Genomic DNA, 5605 nt, shown 5'->3' with positions numbered 1-5605 from the left:
TTTCCTTCACCTTCAAAACATTAAGTAAAAACATTTTCTAATTATTTCCTGCATTAAATAATAATTTCAAACAATAATAAAATTTGAAGAACGTGAAGACAATAATTTAATGGAGAATATCCAGTAATTGTAATGTTATTTTTCCGATGAAGTTATTGCAATTATTATTGGTAATCTGGAGGAGTAATTGAACTGCAATATTAATTGACTTTGAATCATGTAATTACCTTAATCCTGAACGACACACATATCTGAGTTGAGATAATGCAGAACTCAAGCAACACTGAGGATAACTTGAACATAAACAACTTTGTACATGACGTGTACGTCACCACTGCTGATAACTCTGCGGAGGACACCAGCAACACATGTGATAAATATCGTGGGAGGCATCAGCAACACAACCACAACTGTAGAAGACATCAGTAACACAACCAAAACTGTAGAGGACATCACCAGAGGCAACACACTGACCGTGTGGCCTAATGGATAAGGCGTCGGACTTCGGATCCGAAGATTGCAGGTTCGAGTCCTGTCACGGTCGATGAAACAATACTTTTGTGCAGTGAACTAGTCGAACCCAGGAGGAGTAATGAGGTAAACACAGTAGATGATTAAGACATGTGCAGCAGTTACGTATCTTCATTGTTGAAACGTTTCGCCTACACAATAGACTTCTTCAGTCAAATATAGAAGCAACAGGTGCAGTAGTTAAACGAAGATAATGAAATCACTCCATCAACCTTGGAGAAATAGTATTTGAGGTGGTCAGTCCCTCGGCCTGTAAGGGTTCAGCTCCATGGTCTGGAGACATGTAGAGCAGAAGCATAAGAATGATGTCTTAAATACTGTCGAAGGTGAGGTGAAAGATTTCGAAGACGTTGTAGGGGACGAGAGTCACTAGCAGAAGCAAGACTCATGTCTGTTGTTAATGAGATGAAGTGTGGAAAATGTCCTCTATACCAAGATACCGTTGTGCTGCAGTGCAGTGTAGGAGAGCAAGCACTGTTGTGCTGCAGTGCAGTGTAGGAGAGCAAGCACTGTTGTGAACACAGTGGTGAGGAAGTACTGTTGTGAACACAGTGGTGAGGAAGTACTGTTGTGAACACAGTGGTGAGGAAGTACTGTTGTGAACACAGTGGTGAGGAAGTACTGTTGTGAACACAGTGGTGAGGAAGTACTGTTGTGAACACAGTGGTGAGGAAGTACTGTTGTGAACACAGTGGTGAGGAAGTACTGTTGTGAACACAGTGGTGAGGAAGTACTGTTGTGAACACAGTGGTGAGGAAGTACTGTTGTGAACACAGTGGTGAGGAAGCACTGTTGTGAACACACTGGTGAGGAAGTACTGTTGTGAACACAGTGGTGAGGAAGCACTGTTGTGAACACAGTGGTGAGGAAGCACTGTTGTGAACACAGTGGTGAGGAAGCAATGTTGTGAACATCTTGATAGTACAGTGCATTAGATAATAGCAAGTATATTGGATAGCAACAGTGCATTAGAACTGAGAGTTCCATTTTGCATTCCTTAAGAACCCTTGAGAAAACCTCATCAGGACCCGCGACTTATTTTGCTTCAGTCTGTCTATCTGCTTCACAACCATTTCACTAGTGACTGTGATGTTACATAATTTATCTTCTTCTAGCCCACTATAAATATTAATTACTGGAATATTGTTAGTGTCTTCCTGTGTAAAAACCGAGAGAAAATAATTATTTAAAATCGAGCACATTTCATTCTCCTTGTCAGTAAGATGCCCATAGTTATTTTTAAGGGGACCTATCTTATCTCTAACTTTCGTTCTATAACCCTGGAAAAAACTTTTTGGGTTAGTTTTCGAATCCCTAGCAACTTTAATTTCATAGTCCCTTTTAGCTTTTCTAATCCACTTTTTAACGTCTCTCTTTATGTCAATATACTGATTCATAAGATGACCCTCACCTCTTTTGATACGCCTATAAATTCCTTTCTTATGCCCTAGTAGATATTTGAGCCTATTATTGATCCATTTTGGGTCATTTCTTTATATGGGATAAACGTTCTTTGAGCAGCATGTATAGTGTTCAGAAAACTGTCATATTGATAGCTCTCTTCGTTACCCCAGTCAACAGATGATAAGTGTTCTCTAAGCCCATTGTAATCTGCTAAGCGAAAATCTGGAACTGTTACTGAGTTGTCCCTACTATCATACTTCCATTCTATGCTAAAGGTAATTGATTTGTGATCGCTTGTGCCGAGTTCCTCATTAATTTCTAAATTATTAACAATGGTTTCCTTGTTCGCCAGAACCAAATCAAGAAGGTTATTTCCCCTTGTAGGTTCTGTCACAAAATGCTTCAAAAAACATTCCTGAACTACTTCTAAGAAGTCATTTGATTCTAAATTCCCAGTCAAGAAATTCCAATCAATATGACTAAAGCTAAAGTCCCCTAGAATTACTACATTATCGTGCCTTGTGGCCTTAACAATTTCCTCCCACAGTAGTTTCCCTTGGTCCCTATCTAAGTTTGGTGGACGGTATATCACTCCTAGAATCATTTTTTTATGCCCCTCTGAAAATTCTATCCAAACAGACTCTGTATGTGTTACTTCAGACTTAATACCCGTTTTTATGCAACAGTTCAAGCGATCTCGGACATACAGTGCCACCCCACCTCCCGGGATATTTCTATCTACTTGGAACAATTTAAAACCCTGAATGTGACATTCCGAAGGCATGTCCCGACTTTTGGAATTAAACCATGTCTCAGTGATTGCAAATACATCAATGTTACCTCCACTAGCAACTAATCTCAACTCATCCATCTTGGAAATAAATGGTATAAAATACCGACACAATGGAAATGTAAACACATATGCAGTATAAAGTGATCCTTTATTGACTACGTTTCGCCCACACAGTGGGCTTTTTCAAGTCACAAACAGATCTGTTTGTGACTTGAAAAAGCCCACTGTGTGGGCGAAACGTAGTCAATAAAGGATCACATTATACTGCATATGTGTTTATATTTTCATCCATCTTATTCCTAGCACTACGGCAATTAGCATCTCTGTTTTTTCGCTAAACCTATTACTGTCCTTGCCGCCTAGTGTCATTGGCTTTCCAATATCCACATCATTCTTTCTATTACTAGTTCCCCTAGAACTCATAGTTTTACTATACTGGGACTTCACTGTATATATACCAGTATATATTCCTAGTTTAAAGACCTAACAGCTCCCTCCACTGCCGTTGCCAGTGTCCCCACCCCAGACCTAGATAAGTGAACCCCATCCCTGGCATACATGTCATTTCTGCCATAGAAGAGGTCCCAGTTGTCAATGAATGTTACCGCATTCTCCTTACAGCATTTGTCCGGCCAGCAATTGACACCAATTGCCCTGGACAACCATTCATTTCCAACTCCTCTCCTTGGCAACATACCACATATGACAGAGTTCCCACCCTTCTTCCTAATTATCTCTATTGCTGACCTATACTTGCTAATCAGGTCCTCACTCCTACGTCTGCCAACATCGTTCCCTCCAGCACTGAGGCAGATAATAGGATTGCTCCCATTACCTTTCATGTTGTCGTCCAGATGGCTAACAATATCCCCCATCCCAGCCCCAGGGAAACATATCCTGAGCCTCCTCTTCCTGCCCCTAAGACAAAAGGCCCTATCCATAAACTTAACCTGACTGTCTCCAACTAAAACAATGTTCTTACCTTCATTTGTGGAATTTGTCATGACGTTCTTGATGGTCTTCATTGGAGTATCAAGGGATGTGCTCGCTGTGACGTTCCCAGTAGACAACCCACATTCGTCTGGTAACACCGAAAATGGATTGGACGTCTCCACAGCAATCTTCTGGATCTTCGTTGTTTCCGCCAGTCCAACAGACTTCTTGATTTTCAGCTTTGTTCCATGTTGGCCGGCCACTGACCAGGTTCCTCTCTTGACCTGAGGACTCACAACAGGAGGATTACTTCGAATCCTCTTGTTTTCCTCCGTCAGTCGCCGTATCTCAACCCTAAGCTCCTCTTTCAGCTGCTGGTACAGTTGCTCAAGAGAGGGCTTCTTGTGCAGATTCACGGAATGAATGGATTTGTCGTTCCTAGGGAACGAATGGATTTGTCAGTTAAAAACAGAGTAGGGGAGTTAGTAGATGGGGAGATAGAGGTATTGGGTAGATGGCGAGAATATTTTGAGGAACTTTTAAATGTCGACGAAGAAAGGGAGGCGGTAATTTCATGCACTGGCCAGGGAGGTATATCATCTTTCAGGAGTGAAGAAGAACAGGATGTGAGTGTGGGGGAGGTGTGTGAGGCATTACGTAGAATGAAAGGGGGTAAAGCAGGTGGAACTGATGGGATCATGACAGTAATGTTAAAAGCAGGGGGGGATATAGTGTTGGAGTGGTTGGTATTGTTGTTTCATAAATGTATGAAAGAGGGGAAGGTAACTAGGGATTGGCAAAGAGCGTGTCTAGTCCCTTTATATAAAGGGAAGGGGGACAAAAGAGATTGTAAAAATTATTGAGGAATAGGTTTACTGAGTATACCAGGAAAAGTGTACGGTAGGGTTATAATTGAAAGAATTAGAGGTAAGACAGAATGTATGATTGCGGATGAGCAGGGAGGCTTCAGAGTGGGTAGGGGATGTGTAGATCAAGTGTTTACATTGAAGCATATATGTGAACAGTATTTAGATAAAGGTAGGGAAGGTTTTAATGCATTTATGGGTTTAAAAAAGGCATATGATAGAGTGGATAGGGAAGCAATGTGGCAGATGTTGCAAGTATATGCAATAGGTGGTAAGTTACTAAATGCTGTAAAGAGTTTTTATGAGGATAGTGAGGCTCAGGTTAAGGTGTGCAGAAGAGAGGGAGAATACTTCCCGGTAAAAGTAGGTCTTAGACAGGGATGTGTAATGTCACCATGGTTGTTTAATATATTTATAGATGGGGTTGTAAAAGAAGTAAATGCTAGGGTGTTCGGGAGAGGGGTGGGGTTAAATTATGGGGAATCAAATACAAAATGGGAAGTGACACAGTTACTTTTTGCTGATGATACTGTGCTTATAGGCGATTCTAAAGAAAAACTGCAAAGGTTAGTGGACGAGTTTGGGAATGTGTGTAAAGGTAGAAAGTTGAAAGTGAACATAGAGAAGAGTAAGGTGATGAGGGTGTCAAATGATTTAGATAAAGAAAAATTGGATATTAAATTGGGGAGGAGGAGTATGGAAGAAGTGAATGTTTTCAGATACTTGAGAGTTGACGTGTCGGCGGATGGATTTATGAAGGATGAGGTTAATCATAGAATTGATGACGGAAAAAAGGCAAGCAGTGCATTGAGGTATATGTGGAGACAAAAAACGTTATCTATGGAGGCAAAGAAGGGAATGTATGAAAATATAGTAGTACCAACGCTCTTATATGGGTGTGAAGCTTGGGTTGTGAATGCTGCAGCGAGGAGGCGGCTGGAGGCAGTGGAGATGTCCTGTCTAAGGGCAATGTGTGGTGTAAATATTATGCAGAAAATTCGGAGTGTGGAAATTATGAGAAGGTGTGGAGTTAATAAAAGTATTAGTCAGAGGGCTGAAGAGGGGTTGTTGAGGTGGT

General features: G+C 41.1%; 1 non-coding gene across 1 annotated transcript; it reads left to right on the top strand.

The window, feature by feature from the left end:
• Window positions 1–471: 471 nt before the first annotated feature.
• TRNAR-UCG (transfer RNA arginine (anticodon UCG)) lies at window positions 472–544 on the top strand. The gene has a single exon. It is a non-coding gene; the product is annotated as a tRNA-Arg (tRNA).
• Window positions 545–5605: the final 5061 nt, after the last annotated feature.

Source organism: Cherax quadricarinatus, chromosome 70, assembly GCF_038502225.1.
Source record: "Cherax quadricarinatus isolate ZL_2023a chromosome 70, ASM3850222v1, whole genome shotgun sequence".
NCBI lineage: Eukaryota > Metazoa > Arthropoda > Malacostraca > Decapoda > Parastacidae > Cherax > Cherax quadricarinatus.
Note: the sequence above shows the minus strand (reverse complement) of the source record. Positions and strands in the feature narration are given on the sequence as shown.